Source organism: Polypterus senegalus, chromosome 3, assembly GCF_016835505.1.
Source record: "Polypterus senegalus isolate Bchr_013 chromosome 3, ASM1683550v1, whole genome shotgun sequence".
In the NCBI taxonomy this organism is placed as follows: Eukaryota; Metazoa; Chordata; class Cladistia; order Polypteriformes; family Polypteridae; genus Polypterus; species Polypterus senegalus.
Window position 1 is genome coordinate 107,754,035 of NC_053156.1, and position 14,637 is coordinate 107,768,671.

The window sequence follows — 14,637 nt, forward strand, 5'->3', positions numbered from 1 at the left end:
ACAAAGCAAGGGGATGGTGAAAAAGTGCAAAGTGCTTTTATTAAAACAATTAACAAAACAAGGTGTTCAAATTAAAGTGCAGTCTCCAAAGTTCCAATAAATAATCCATAAAATCAGAAGTGAAACGTGGAGCTTAAAAACAATAGAAAAAAGTCTTAAAAACAACGAAATTAAAAGTAGGAAGCATTCTTTAAAAAAAAAAACCACAACAAGAAGCTCGGTGCCTGCTTCCCAACTGGGGAGTCGCCCTACTTGCAGCTGACCTTCGCACTGCCTGCTTCAGCCACTCTCTCTCTCTCTCTTTTTTACTCCCCTTCAAGCCAACTCGCGCTTCTGTTTATCAAGATAAGCAGCCCCAGGAACAATCATGAATGCGGATGGTCCCTCACAAGTGCACTTTGGTGAGAAACGGCCACATCGCTAATCGCCCTGACAACCTTTAGCCACATAACCACCACGCCCCCTCACCAAGCTGCGAGCGCGGTGATTATCTATTTTAAAGCTGGACTTTGACAGGAGCTGTGGACCCGCTATATCACACACGTGAAAGTTCACAGAGAGTTATAGCGCGGGTTGTTCACTGAATGCTAGCAACTGGCGAACTAACGCTCGTGGGCAGCCGTGGCTTTGTCTCGAGAGAGGTAAACAAGGTTAGCACGCGAGTCGTATTCCAAACAAAGATCATATTCCAAGCAAAATTTTTTGTGTCCAAACAGGGACGTATACCAAGTTGTACTTATTCCAAAGCAGACGTATACCGAGGTACCACTGTGTAGATAGATAGATAGATAGATAGATAGATAGATAGATAGATAGATAGATAGATAGATATGACAACAACACTCATATCAAGGACAAAACAATTACGTTAACAATCATGTTACATTATTTTTAAATTTTTTCCTTTTCATAACTTCTTTAACACACTACGTCTCCACTATAAAACAATAAATGTATAAAAGGCGCCCCAGTACCATTTTTGTCACACTTCTTCTGAATAATGTGTTGGCCGAAAGTAATTGGTGTCTGTGTGGCAGAGAGAGGTTGAGCTCATTATTGTGCAGTTTTGTTTTAATTCTCTCTCGCTGCTGCCTCCAGGTAGTTCAGAGTGTGTCCCATAACTGATCCTTTCCTTTTAATTAGCTTGTTGAGTCGGTGGGTTTCTCCTGAACTGATATTATCAGTTTAGCAGACCACAGCATAGACAAATCAAGTTATTTGCTTTTAATACAGTTTCCTTTTGTATCTTTTTATTCTAATTTCACAACCTTCAAAACGTAACTTGGTTAGATATGCAAGAACAGGTTAAGAATATAATCTCTGTTGACTTTAGTTTTTGATTTGTTGAAGAGGTCAAGGCAAAAGCCAATGTACTCTTTTATGGGGACTATTATCATCCCTTTCAACTACTCTAATATAGCCAAGTACTAGCTCTTCATCTGCCAGCTGGAAACAACCATCCAAAGTTGTTTCTTGCCTTATGCCCAATGCTGGCACACCAATATCCTGCAGTGCTAGTTTAGCTTTGCAGAAAAGCTTCCCATCATATTTAAGAAGTGTAACCAGGGTCTATTGCTCATCACCACTCGTTTTACAGTGCATCCCCACTGGCCTTCCAGGATGTGAACTCCGGTCATGCCCCATGTGTAGTGCTCAAGTGATCAGACTTCTGACTATGAGGATCTCTCTCATATAAAGCTGGCCAGTTCCATAAAAACCTGGCTGTTCAAGAACACTAATCATCATCACAAGTGTAAACAATTACCAGATATACATTTACTCACTCTTGCCAAGCATTTTCCAATTTGATACTGAAAGCATTAACATTACTTTCACACCAAAGTACTGACTTCTGAAATATGGACCTACTTAATTGTAATAAACATTAAATTTGTGATAACATCTATCCATTATCTGAACTCACTTATCCCATAAAAGGTCTGTAGGCAGCTGTAGCCTATGCTGTTATCATATGGCACAAGGCAGTTAATGTGTTTAGTGTAAGAGGATGGAAGTTCCAGAAAATCATTTTATTAGAAGCAGAGGGTGTACAAGAGTATTATGAGTTTATTTACGAGTCAGAAGAAAAATGATTAGTAGTGTCAACAGAGTCAGTACACAGATTTCATTATACATCTTTATTCATATTATTAGGTATGATTCAGAATCCGATTTTCTGTCCCTAAAATGCCTTTTCTGGTTGCTGTTTAAGCATAAGTGTGTAATCAATTTCTCTCTCATTGTACAAGATACCTTATTTTAAATGCAAATGCACTTGCACTGGTGAGCACATGTTATCCAGCCATGAACTGCACCTACAATGTCAAAACTGGAAGTATCCAAAAAAAAAACCCACTGAGAACAATTTAAAAAAATAATTAATAATAAAATTAAAAACACATCAGGACAAAAAGTAAAAACCAGAAATAAAATACAAATGTATTTCTGACAAGAACAAAATTGAAAGGCAATAACAAATAGGAATAAAAAATGGGTATACAGAGAGACAAAAATAAACACAAGTCATTAATCACCCTTGCATTGTTTGCAGTTGAAGCCAACTCTGGAGATGGGGTAGCAGTCCACTACAGGGCACACTTACACCCAGTATTACATCATACTGGGCCAATTTAACATCTTCAGAACTGACCTACACAGCTGTGATACCACAGGAAACCACAGTGACAAACAAAAAACACTGACAGAACATTCTAAACTTTACCATGAAAGTGACTGGGCTACTAGAGTTGTGGCAAAGCAATACTAACCAGTGTTCTACTGTGCCATCCATGAAAACAAAAAAAAAAGCCATTTAGCTTTTTAGACCAGCATTCACTTGTTTAATTTTTGACATTCAAAGCTAAAACAATGAAATAAGAAAACAATTGTATACACAAGATAAAGTGCATATTAATGTTTGATATGCTGAGCAGCATTTACTTTGTTAGGCAGACAAGGATTATGTAAATTGTATAGTTATTCAGATATTATTGGATCAAAAATAGATTTCAACAGATGGTAAGTGCAAAGTAGTAAATAAGTCTGGTAGGAAAACTATCAATAATTAAATAGCATTCAGAATGGTAAAATATTAGAACAGAACCTCACATATGCACGAGCAGCTCAGACACACTAATCAATCAGAGAGAAAAAAAACTTTTGGACGAGGGCACAGCATAATGAAGGAACATTAGAGCTTAAGCTTTTTGAGACAACTGATAATCTGTGAAAGAACATGCTAACTTTGATGTTTTTATAACAATTAAAATGAATACTGTTTATTAACTGAATGGTCTTTGAAAACAACATTTATTTTCAGGACTACTTCAAATGAAAATCTGTAGATCACTTGCTTTATCTTTTACATTTTGTGTAGTGTGACAACTGCTGCAATACAAAGAAAAAAAACATTTTTTAAGCCAAATTCATCACTAATGATTTACTTATCTTCTCTCTTATCATGGACATGCAGCACACTAATAGCTCACAAAACCATAGCTTCTCCAAGCAACCAGGTTCTTATGCTGTCAATGGAGAATGTGAACAGACCATTGATGAGCAGGTACATCCACTCATGAAAGCTGCATTTACATCTGCACACTCAGACCATGTGCTGATCAGCTGGCAGGAATCTTCTGTAACATCTTAAGTAAGTTCCCTACTTAATTTACCATCCTCACTAACCTCGAGATAACCACTATTGGTTCACAGCTGAAGAATTCTATTCACTTGTTTGAATAACTACAAGCCACTTGTCCCTTTTATCATGAAGTGCTTAGAGGGGTTTAACATGTACCAAATGCAGCTTACCAGACACACAGCATTCACATCTCCTTGCGTACCATTCATATTGAATCAAATGCAATCTCAGCAGCCATCTATGCACGACTAATCTAAAATGTCTTTACCTTGGTATTTAACACCAACATCCCTCTAAAGCTAGTAATAATGCTTAGTGCCTAAACAGTATCCTGCATAACTATGTCTTCCTGAATACCAAATCAGAGTGGCAGGCCAGGGGTATCCATATCTAACTGAGTTACTTACCATAGCAGGGAAACCTAGCAGTACATACTTGGGGCTCTTGACATTTTCTGTGTTTATTCATGATTGTGATGCCAAACATGGCACAAACAATTATCAAGTTTGTGTATAACGTGTCATTTGTTAGTATGAATATTAACAAATTCTAAACAGCCTAGACAGAGGAGGTTAATGTCTTAATGGATGGTGCAAAAACAAACTGTATTAAAGTCAGCGTGACAAAGGAGTCTTTTGTGAACAAGAAAATAGCTTTAAGTTTATATATGGGTCCACTGGCTAATTTTGTAAAGGTGCATTATAGTTATTGATATTAATTAACAGTTGTGGCAGATTGCAAAGACCTGGGGCTTCATGCATAACGGCGTATGTAGAATTAACACTAAAACCATGGCATATGGACAAAAGTAGAAATGTGCGTACGCATACAAAAAAAATCCAGATGCATAAATTTGTGCGTTCGCCAACTCCATAAATCCCGGTCAGCGTGAAAAGTAACACACATGCAAGTGCCTGCTGCCACTCCCCACACTCCTCCCAGAATTATTCTTCTTTGAATATGCAAATCAATATAAATAGCCCTTAAGCTTAGCGTTCTGTGAAAAGGCAATGGGGGGGAAATAGAAGAATTTCAGTGAATACCAAGTGGAGGCAAGGATAAAAACTTACTATTTGTTGGTTTAAAGTGTTATAAACAACAAAAGGAAGTTGATTGAGTGACATAGTGTGTCAGAGAAACTCAAAAGCTCAAATTCACAAAGTCTTACAGTGCCCGAAATAAAAAAGTTGTCAGATATCAAAGTGGCCGTGAAAAGGCGAGTCGTAGCCCACCGTCTGTGTGTCATATGAAAGCTTATTAGGGTACAGAGAAAAGAAAAAAAAAATAGGGACACAGTGAGAAAAAACGCACGAAATGTCAACTTCAATCTCAAAATTTCCACTTTAATCACGTAGTTTGTTTTGTCTTTAAAGTGGAACATCATAAACTTCATCTTTAAATCGTTTAATTTACTAGTTTCTCAAATACCATCGTAACTAAAGTAGCATATTAAATGCTTCGTTTTGTATGTGTTCTTCTATGTGCTCTGTGTGTGACTCACTACGTGCTTCTTAAATGGGCATTCTCTTCCTCAGACTGGACACAGAATCCATTACATTCGTGATATTACAGCTCTCTGAATAATTAAAATACTGAGATGTATACTTGATATCATTTTCATGATGACAGGAGTTAAAGCATGTTATTAAACATGGGAACATGGTGGCGCAGTGATAATAACAAGCTGGCACCCTTTCCAGAGATTTCTCCTGCAAGATGCTTGCTGCGCCATGCGCGACCTTCGATGAAATAATTTATTGCAGCAGTACTGTCTCTTTCAAACGTACTAACCTCCAATTCCTGTCCTTCCTTTTCTTTCTCCAAGTAACCAATCGCCACACAATCAGCTATGTAATAGATGTTAAGCCATCTGTAAGCTTAGAATGCCGATTCTTCAAAAGTTTTAAGGAGCATTGAAATATCTTCATAGTACATGTTTCATTATTCTACCCATCTATCCTTCCAGTGTCATGCCAGCCCCAGCAAGAATACAGCGTGTGGCAGGAACAATCCCTGAACTAGCTAGCGCTGTGACACACGTTTAATTATTAACAATATAGATTTAAATGATGTTAACATTTTCCCTTTATAATGTAATAAACATATTTTGCTGCATTTCTTAAAAATCTTAAAAATGATATCGTTATCATATGTAAATATGCGCTTTACAAAATTGCTCAGGTTGTGCAATATTATAAAATGTATCACAAGTTTACAGTGAGGTAATTGTACTAATAAGTACAAACAGTTCTACAAGGAACACTTGATGGACTGATTTGAGTGGGCTTATAGTCCTTGGGATGAAACTGTTTCTGAACCGTGATGTTACTACAGGAAAGTTCTGAAGCATTTGCCATATGAGAGCAGTTCAATAGACAGCATGGCTGAGGCAGCGTGTGCTTGATGCTGTATACCAATAATTCTCTTTCCAATCAGCTGCTGTAGAGCTGTGATTCCATACTCAGATACAGTGATATAAATACTCCAAGTGGTGCAGTCAGAGTAATATGGAAAAAGATGATCCACTGTGGCAAACCCTAATGGGAGCAGCTGAAAGAAGGTCCAGTGAAAGGAACAACACTAAAGCAGCTATGGTATTTGGAATAGTTTGGCCATTCCGTCGACCATTATATTGTTACAGGTTAATTACAATCAGATGCCTTAAAATAATAATATGTGGTTAATTTCAGTGTATTTATAAAGCCGCATCGGGGATGTGCATCTAAAAAAGAAAAAGAAACCACACTTGAACAAAAGCACTGCTCTGATGCTGGGTGCTGCCAGTTTGCAAAACCAAGCGGAGAACTTGCGTATGCAAGGGTTTGAGCTAGCGTGAAAGTGTGTGTGGCTTTACGGCAAGTTTAGGTTTTATACATCGCAATTTGAGCATGGAAACGGGCTCACGCAACATTTTTGTGCGTAAGCACCATTTATACATGAGGCCCCTGTTCTGTCTGTTTTTCTTATTGTACTTAAATTGAATATTTATATATTTGTATGAGATGACATTGTATGAATGATATTGCATTGCTTTGTTTACTAATCTGAGCCTGTCGTATTAGGTCATCTTATTTTACCTGGTACCCTGTATTCATTTCACATCAGCAGAACTAGCAAAAAACACTTCTTTTAAAAAAAAAAATCCATCCCACACGACTGCCCAAAATAAATGGCCATAACTCTTTGTTTAGAGTGCCATTTATATATAGTGTGTACCATAAAACTAAGTAATGCCCACATTACAATAATGTGTAATATAAATATTATTACTTACGTCTCCATAGTCTAAGTGCTACAGATGTTTGGGCACAAATATATAGCAGGAGTGTTTACCTATGAAATTGTTAAGTTTAATGACGGTCATTTTGGAAGGACTATTTTTGCTATTAATCGTATTTAAGATTTAAAACAAAGATAAATTAATCTTTGAATCCACTCAAGTACTTGCAAATTTGCTTTTAGATTGCCTATGGGCCCCTGCACCTCTCTCTAAGCAGTTTCAGTATTGTTAGTGTTTATTGTTACATTCCAACTCAAGATGACATGTTATAGACAAATAGCTTTTTTAATGATTACAGCTATCATTTTTCTTTTCTCTCTTTTCATTAATTAATTTGAAATGATATTAAATACATAGTAACAGCCACAAAGGGTTTTTTTTAGATACTAACTAAAAATGTATACTTTTAAAGAGACCCATCTTCAAAAAATAATACTTGGGAAAATCCAGTCAGTTCTGTAATCAACTTTACAACTGATCTATCATAAACTAGCACTTGCACTGTGTAAGCACTTATAAATTGCCAATGAACATTACAGGTTTTTGCTTAAATCTTTTTTTAGAAAAGTTAGATTTGCTGCCATGCTCTGTGATTCAGATTTATAAATACCAAAATTAACATCAGTGCCCACTTGACAGAAGTTAACCATGTGTTGTGGGGTACAAAATCATTTTGATTTATATTTCCATTATACTGCATATTGTTCAAGACATGAAAACTGATGAACTACATTCAGGACAAATCAAAGCATGCCTTCTTCCCAGTTACAGTATATCTCACTTTTAATACAGCTGTTCCAACAAAGAAAGGAAGACATGCTGGTGGCAAATTACTTCATAACATGAGAAAGGATAGACATCTGATTCATTTTACAGCCAGGGAAAAGAAGACATAGTGATACCTCAGAGAAAGTAAAAAAGTTTTATTGTTTGGGAAAACGGACAGTGAATTAATTCTTCATAGTGACAGGCAGCCAATTGGAATAACTAACAATCACATCTTGCAAAACCCCCCAGTAGAATTTTAGAATAAATATGCCTCGTCTGAGGAGCGATATAGTGAGTAAGTGAGTAAGGAAGTAAGGAAGGAGGGAGGAAGAAGAGAAAAGCATCATGAACAACTACAAGTGCTAGATCAGAAACTGCCTGTGACATTCATCCTTGTCATCTGTAACTTTTTCATAAGCTTTTTCTAAAGATTATATAGGAATGATAGAAAAGTCTGGATATATTTTCTATTATTCTTTGTTCCACTGGTATTATTATTATTCTTGTAATAAATACCATGCTGCTTTTAACTTTATATGCTTTGTCTTAATGTCTATAGAGTGACTGAAGTAATAAGTCAGATTTCTTTGAGCACCTGGTGCAGCCAGAGATTTGCTATTACCTCTGTGCTGCGAGGTTTATTAAGGCTGCGACTGAGAGCTTCACTCAATAGTAGGGAACAGTACGTAAAGTAAGGCATTCTTGGCTGATAAATGGCCTACAGTCAAGGATGCTGAGCCTTTGCATGTTTAAATGTATTCTTGTAGACCAAAAGTAACATTTAGCTCCGAGATATCTTTAAAACATTGTATGTTGTTCATGCCGATAATAGGTAAGTCTCTTGAAGTGCTAAGTGCTGAGAGTGTGACAGACTGTTATTCCTAAAGCACTTGTGTGGTTTAAAGTGCTAGAGGTTTGTCAGTTGTGCGTGTGTCATTCATGGGGCACTGTTGTGGTTAGGGTCTGTGTGTATGCGTATAGCTATGTATGTGTATGTTAATCTTAAAGTGCAACAGTGCACCAACCCGATAACGAACTTGACGAGTACACTTACTGTTGTGATGTGGGATTTTGCATATAACTTGATAAATGTTTTGTATGTCTTTATTTATAATTTAGGCAAACCAATGTAATTTAGTGGTACTTTGGTGAGAGGTATTCGTGTTTGCCTCCAATTCCCACCCATCCCCCTTTACGACTGTCTCTTTTGGCGCTTTTCCACTGCATAGTACGGCACGACACGGTTCAGTTCAGCTCACTTTTAGGGGTTTTCCACTGGAAACAGTACCTGGTCCTTTTTTTAGTACCACCTCAGCCGAGGTTCCAAGCGCCGAACCGTTACCAAAGCGTGACGTGTAAACTGCTGGTCACTGATTGGCCGGAGAAAATCGTCATTACTGCGTCACTGGCTATTCTTTTCTTTAAAAGGTACACACACGCGGAGGTTTGTGTCCCATCTCTCAATCGCTGGACGCAGTTTGTTGCATAAGTGGATAAATGTTTCTTCAGACATTCGAAAGTTCTCCAGCCACTGAGTGTTTGTAAAACCGGGAACAATCACATCCCACCACTCTGAAGCACGGTTAAATGTCCAAAGAGATGGTCTGTTGCGGCGACTTTTTTGCAAAATGTGGAAGATCTGTAATATACAGAATCAGCATTTTAATGTTACACTGGCAGTTAAGTTCATTTTATGCTTTGCAACAGTGATAAAATTTAGCTAGTGATGTTTTTTTTAGATGCTTACCCTTGCGCGTCGTCGAGCTAAAGTGTTGTCGTTGTCTGCGTGTTGTTGTAAAAGTTCCAGGGTGTCACGGCAGTAGAGGCGGCGCAACTATAACGACACGTGAATAATCCCGCCCACTCTAAAGAGGTACTAAACTGCAGGTGAAACGCAAACCGAGCCGAACCAAGGTGAGCTGTACTGAACCGTGCTGTGCCGTACTATGCAGTGGAAAAGCACCTTTTGTAATTTTATGACAGGATTTGGGGGATGTGTCTTAAACCAGTTTGATGAGTATTTCTTTGCTAAAGTCTTTTCTCCCATCCCCCACACAAAGCCAGGTTAGCGTAATATATGGTCTTGGGGGCAGGAGATAAGATGTTCTATTTCACCCATTGGTCTGAGGTATGGCTGTTTGGAATTGGCTTGTCTCAGAGGCCTTCAAGTACAATGATATCCTATTCGCTGTAGGGAGTTGGACAGAAAACCTATAAATTTGCTTGCTCAACCACATTCTCTCTCTCTAACCAACATATGATGAAGAAGCATCTCTCTTGCTAACCTGTGATGATGAAGACAACACAATGAAGAGCACAGCTCAGCAGCCATATTGAACAGACATGTGGCTGAAAGCTGAGCACCAACGATGCCTTAACTAGAGACATTTTAAGTAACTGCAAGTCTGTGTGCCACCTGAATTACACATCACCATTTAATCAGGTTGTATGGTTGCCAATATTCAAATGTACTTTGCATTATGTTATTATTTATGAATATTATCAGTAATACATTATTTTATGTGTGACTTAACTCCTGCTTGTCTTTTTACTACATCTAATTGCCTGGGGTTATAGATATAGAGGGGAAGGTGGGGTTAAGTTATATGCAATAATACCTTATAAACACTGTGGTAAGTCTGTGAGATTAAGCATTCTAAGGCTACATAATAATACAATAGGGGAAAGTAGAGCAATATATATTACTCTACCAGGATAAAACACTTACCCTTGCAGGAAAAGCAGGTAAAGGGTAAGGAGAGGGAAATACTATGATAATACACATGGTATTAGTGTGAAGATGGGCAATGTATTGCTGACTGATCAGTTCTTTTCACCAATCATTTGAGAGAAAAAAAAAAAAAAAAAGGCACAGTGATCCCAGTTTACTCACAATTAATACTGTTCTACCGATTCACTAGTGTAATAAAAGTAGCTAATCTGATAATGATGAGTAAAAATGTCCATTATTAGTGAGAGGGAAGTGGGCTAGTTCATAATTATCTACTTTATTTCTATTGCTGGAAGTCTGAATCTACCGACTGAAACTAAACTTTTTTTTTTTTGGATGAAAGCAAAACCACCATTGAACCACCATTTTATTTGATTCCTTATCTTAACGAAATATGCATGTTTTATGAAGGCATAGTTCATCTCTTATCACAGCTAACCTTGCTTTAAAGGTGAATTGCTAAAATTAACATACATTTGAATATTTCGATTTTAAAAGTCTTGCTTGTAAATTAGGCATTTGTATCAAACAATTAAAAAGTCCTTTAAATATTAATGAACATAAGCATAATTAATTGTATAAATACTGAACTGTATAAAAATTTTGATGTGCCTGCTTCTTAATAATGTGTCTTTACGGATTTCATTTTTTTTAAAATGCATTAGAAATTTTACATGTGATATATGGGAATACAGTACCATCTTCTATTCGGTATAAAAGTTCTGATCTGGCCCAAATATTGTACCAGAGTTACAAGACATAATGTAAGCCATTAGATCTTTTCCATTTAGACAATTTTGCAATTGTAATGTGCATCAATGCCCATTAATTTCATCATCTCCATTTCATTATTTGAGGACCAAATATAGCCAAAAAAGTTATATTTGAAAAATGCTTTGTTTTCTTTAAGAAAATATCTTAAGGAAATGAATCTCCTTTGGCTTCTTAGATGTAATCCAAGGTATAGATAAATGTTATTTTGATCAATAAAGCAACCAACTATGAATTCCTGTTATGAACTGACATAATTAGTAGAGAATAAATACACAAATGAAACTGAAACTTTGTGAACCATGACATCCCTACAAACCTTTAAATAAAAAGTTGTATACCATGGGAACATTGTACGATCCAATACATACACATTAAAGGAGATGAAAAGTGCTGCTTATTATAAAACTTTCCTACAAAAATTGTACTCCATTAATGTTGAGAAATGAAAATTACTATTCACTCGGGGATCATTAACATCATTAAGCAGCACACACACTTGATGGGAGTCACTGTCCTACACGAAGCAACCTCTCTGTATACAGGAGTTTATATTAACATTACATCTTGACCATCTGGACAACAAGCAGAAGTGATTAACAGACAAAAGTTAATTTATATGCAATAGATTATTGCAGTATGACCTTAGGGATATGATGCCCACACTATATGATGCACTAGTGAGCTTGCATTTTGAGTAATATGTGCAGTTCTTTCAATTATGCTACAGAAAAAGATGTAATAGCCTTAGCTTCTGTGTAAAGAGCAAACAAGAGCGGATACAAGTCTTGCTTTGACAGGAACAGAAATTATAACACTTTAGTCCTGAGCGGAGCTAAGCAAGTGGGGACCTCATCCAGGTCTAACTAATTCTTTGTCTCATTAAGAAGTGGGTCAACGGTTTCTGGCATGTTGCAGGTCTTTTGGTTTCTTGAATTATGGGAGAATTTTGAGTAACAGCTTCAGCATAAGCATGCATTTTCATTTCTGATGGTGCTCCCTATCTGCAGCATCCAAAACACGTACATGTTGTATCTTGGAAATGTTCTAGCACTCCTACACCATCATATGTACAGCAGGACTTGTGTGGAGCTTTTGACAGCCATGTACCTACCTGGTGGTAGCCTTGTCCCTATGGCCAGCTGGGCAACTCTTCAGTGTATATAAATATAAACATTTAATAGGACATTTGTGGGGATGTAGGGATCCAGTTCAGAACTGCCAGAATTGTAGGGAGTACCAACCCTGTTAACCCCATTTAATAATTACAGCAAAAAACAAAAAGTTTGCACAAAAGCACAACACGAGGGAGGCTGAGAAATATTCAGCCACTACAGAGGTTTCTGTACTCCTTAAGTCTCATTCACAAGGTCTGTTTAGTATTAACTCTGGGTCATAAATGGGAACTGGCTTCAGGGGACTGCCTCCTTTTATAGAGACCCAACCAGGAGGGACAGGTCTTATTCAAGGAATCACATTTGGGTCTGAGTGCCCTCACTGGGCATATTTTCTGGACTGTGGGAAAAAGAAGATACTGTTAGTGAGAGCACCCCTTCACCCCAAAGTGGTAGTGCTCACCTTGGTTGAGCTCGGAAGAGGAACCCTGGTCACACATCAGTGACACATTTAACCAATATCAAAGCAACACCTTTAAGCTCTTGATTAGGAAATACTAGTCAGTCTACTGTCTTTTGCCTTAAAGGATACTCTGTGGCAGGATTATTCTTATCTATTTTTTTTTTCTTTGCAAGGAACTATTTCACTGACATCTGCTAAAGCATTTTGACCTGCATCCTTTGTATGAGAAAATCAAAATTTGCAAGAAAAAAGCCTTTACTGTGCCAATGCCACAAAACCGTCCACTTATAATATGCCAAACAGCATCTAGACAAGCCTCAAAACCTCTGGAACAGTCCTTTGGAGTGATGACACCAAAATTGTTCTTTATGGTCACAATCTTAAACACTGGGTTTGGATGCAACAAGGTCCATTATGAAAAGCACCCATAACTACTGTGAAGAATGGAGGTAAGGCCAAGTTGACCCTTTGATGGCTACAGCAGAAAAAGAAGGTGCTGGAGTAGCCATCACAATCTCCTGACCTCTGAGTGATTGGGCTACTTTGGGGATATCTCAAACGTGCAGTTCATGCAAAGCAACCCAGGAATTTATGGAACCTGGGTGCTTTTTGCCAAGAACAATTGGAACCTCTACCACTAGGTGCCCTTATTGCAATACGAGTGCAGTAAATTGCTCTGATTACATTCGGAAAACCAGACATTGCTGTAGATTGACTTTTTAGGTTGGCAAAAACATGTTAGGTTTTATGTATGTGCACTCACACCATATGAAAACTGAACGTAGCGTTCATTTGGTTAATGGCTTCTAGTAAAGAGAGCATGGACTGAAGGTTGGCGGAGATATTCCGGACCTGTTGGCCCGTTCCCTTGGAAGTGACAAACTGAAGAAAAAAACAAAAAAGTTCTTTAATGCAAATGCACAGAATTGGCTCTCTTAAAAGGGAACTTAAATACAGACAATACATCATAGTCATCTCTTTTGGGCTTTAATGTTTGTCATGTCAATGCACTCTAACAATGGCTCGGTATAAAATTTTAAGAGCGAGTTGTCATTAGATGTAGCTTGGCTGCATTTCCAAAAACTGGAAAATACCCAAAATTCAAAATACTTCTGGTCCGAGGTTGCCAGAATGCGAGTTATCTTGCCTACTAATTACACAATATTCTGCAGAACTTTAACCTTTATTTCTGCCATAATAGAATTTTCTTGCCAAGACGAGATTCACATATAGGTAGGATATGGCTCCCAAACGTAAAGTGTAAGTTGCACAAGTGTTTTGTGTTTTTAAGTGGAAAATTTAAGCTTTTTTCATGTTTGCACCAATTCCCCCACAGACCCAATCTTATAGTGCAAGAAAAGACACCGTATTTTTAAATGAATACATACCATGATCGTAAAAAAAACTTGAAAAATACTGAACTTTGCCTTTAAGATGTCATAAGTCCTGCTTTTACAATTTGGTTTTGGTTAATGAGTTCATTGTAGTGTTTGACTACTCTTTCATAGTCATCCCTTTCACTATCTGCTACTTATACATTAAAAAAAGCCCACACTAATCCATTCTGCACAATTAGTTCTTGAACATCTTATAAGTACAAGACCAAATACTTTGGACTGGATAAACTAGTGTTTAAAAAAGTAATATGAGAATGGAAGAACAAATTTAATTAAATAATAAATGAAGTGAAAAGTCAAGCAAAATGACATCTTTTATTGGCAAACTAAAAAGATTACTATATGCAAGCTTTCGTGGCAACTCAGACCCCTTCTTCAGGCAAGATGTAATACAGAAACTGGAATTCCCTGTATACACACTAGGACAAGTAACAGCATTGGAAAATCTTAAATGTAAAAAATTAATAGACCT

The 14,637-nt window shown here is 37.2% G+C and overlaps 1 protein-coding gene across 2 annotated transcripts in view; it reads right to left on the reverse strand.

Annotated features, from left to right (window-relative positions):
* sh3bgrl2 (SH3 domain binding glutamate-rich protein like 2) overlaps nucleotides 1-14,637 on the reverse strand; it is a 77,211-nt gene that overhangs the window by 43,481 nt on the left and 19,093 nt on the right. The window lies entirely within an intron of this gene.